We start from the raw sequence: 2,512 nt of genomic DNA, 5'->3' as shown, positions 1-2,512 counted from the left end.
GGCTGTAACAATATAAATTTATTATTTCCTGCATGTAGCAGAGTAAGGAGTTCTGTGCACACAGTAAACACATTTTACGTGCTCAGACTTGAAAAGCTGAGTGAAGGTCGTTTTTAGCAACGACTGCTCTGTGGCTCCTTTGTCATGAAAACCTGTGGCAAAAGTGGGTAAAACTTGTCAGAAACTAGTTTGTACTCCAGTGACAAGTGTATCTATCTGTGTGTTTCGTTCCTAATCACAGCGGTTTTTCTAATGTTTGCTTTAATGTAGAGCTATCTAACTCACTGCTCAGCTTGGGTTAGATCAAGCCTTAAGTTAGCATGCTGGCATTTAACAGATTTGGACAAAACCTGGATACAAAGCGCGCTGTTTGCATGCCGGTGCGGAGAAGCTCCCTGACGGCACGTGGTGGCTTTCAGCCTGCGAGTGGTTTCGGACGCCCCGATGTACACGGAGCTGTTACAGGCAATGTGGCAAGGAGCGGTCGTTTTGCTGAGGCGAGTTGTGGGGCCGTAATATTGTATCAGCTGATCCGCTGGAGGATTTCCCGACCTACAGAGTGAATTCCACTGGGTTTTATTTTTTGCACTGAGTGTTATTGTTTCATGTATTTTACGGCTAGAGCACACTATTATGATCCTCTTGATTGACCTTGCAATTTATCGTAGGCAGTAGGACTTCTCTCGTGATGCCCAAGCTGGGGCTGAACTAGAAAGACTTTTAAAAGATGTCTAGTGATCAAGAATTCATCACAGCCTTTAACGTAATTGCTGCAATGACTAATTAACTCCATTACTAAACATTTACGCTGTATTTCTGGTCTGAATTTTATTGTGGGATCTGCTTTTGTTTTCCACTGGGAGGCTGAGGCCTCCTGTCTCACCAGTTGGCTGCCTCTGTGGATTCTCCTAGCCCACAATCAAGTCACCCCGACATTTCTTTCCGGAGCTGATTGTAGCATTAACTTTCCTCCTATAAGCCGACTTTTCCCATCACTCTCACCCTCTTCCCTGAACTGTCTCCAGTATTTTGGTGAGCGGATGCTAGACCTGGTCACAGTACGCCAATAGCTGTCTTGCTGCTGCCAAATCCAGAAGCGATGTAACTTTTCCCTTATGAATTCCTACTTTCACTCCGTTGGTGTGGGACTCTCATTCGCCCGCTTTGCCGCAGCGTCATGCTGGGAGTCGCGCTCTGTGAGCAGTAAAACAGAGAAAGAGCATTTCCCTCTGCCGTTCGTTCTGCACGCCCACGAGGCCGGAGCTGTGGGCCATCTCCAGTTTATTTTTAGGTCACATAAACACATTAATTTCTTGATTGAGCAAAGCATTTGGCATTCCTTGTATCCCAGAAGACATCCTATGGCAATGAGGACCAGCCACGTGGCTCCCCCTTCCCACCACCAGCTCATCTACCAAATGGGACCACAGGGTCTGGCACTAAGTGATGTGTATCAGGCAAAGAGGTCGGAATCATTTCAGGGTGAGCAGCTCCAGAGCAGGCAGTTGCGCAGGGCCTCGCGTGGTTTGCCCTTAGCCTTTGCAAAAAAACCCTGGAAGAACCGAGGACTTGTCTTTTGAGTCATGCCAACCCGAGCTCCGAGGCGCTGGCAGGGAGCAACGTTGGCCAGGGAGTCGTGGGAAAGCACCACCAGTCGTTGCCAGAGTGGTGGCTGGGGCGCGTTACGGAGATTACACACTGCTATTGTCAGCCAAGCCTGGAGTCTTGCTCAGAAAGTTGATCTTCGGTCAAGTAACTGTTGTCTGAAGCGAACAGGCCCTTGCTTAAGGACAGAACAGGCTTTCATTAAGACTTTCTTGGCCTATTCGCATTAGATGTGAACTTGTTATGCTTGCTGAAGTAAATATTGCATCTGCTGTGAATACCAACTCATACAGCGCACAATAGGAGCCCTTATTCTGCAGCTTCTCATTCTGGGCAGAGTTTTGTTGTCTCTCTGGACTCTTGCTGGAGCCACAAGTTAGCCAAGCGAAGCCCTGCAGCCTGACAGTAAACAAAAGGATATCGTCAAAGCTGCTTACTAAACGCGCTGGATGCAGGGCATTGGGAACAGCAGGGCCCACGAGCCCGCAGAACGCGCGAGCACCTTTTTCGTTTCGTCTGTAGCCAGCAAACTGCTGAAGCAATCGGAGAGAAGCAAGCAGCAGCTTATTTTGGTGCGAAGATGCTGTGCTGGTCGATAGCTTGTGCCTGCAGATGGCTTTGGAAGTGGCTTTTTCTGCACTGTAAGTGTGGCAGAGGACAGTCCGTGTTCTCCACATCTCCACAGGCAATGCTGTACCTGTTAACATCAATGCTTGAAGCGTATAGCTCGTTATAAGTGCGAGAGAGAGACACTGTGAAAAGAGAGAGCCCTTTGTATTCCGACACGTACTTGTACCTTCAGAGTTAGTCTCCCTCTGCCAGGGAGGAAGGGCTCTCCTCCTAGCTTGAGTAGGCCCAACACGGAGAGCACGGATGGCTTCCTGCACCATGGGGTGGGCAGAAGAGA

This window comes from Gymnogyps californianus, chromosome 10, assembly GCF_018139145.2.
Source record: "Gymnogyps californianus isolate 813 chromosome 10, ASM1813914v2, whole genome shotgun sequence".
Taxonomy (NCBI): Eukaryota; Metazoa; Chordata; class Aves; order Accipitriformes; family Cathartidae; genus Gymnogyps; species Gymnogyps californianus.
This window is presented reverse-complemented; position numbering follows the sequence as displayed.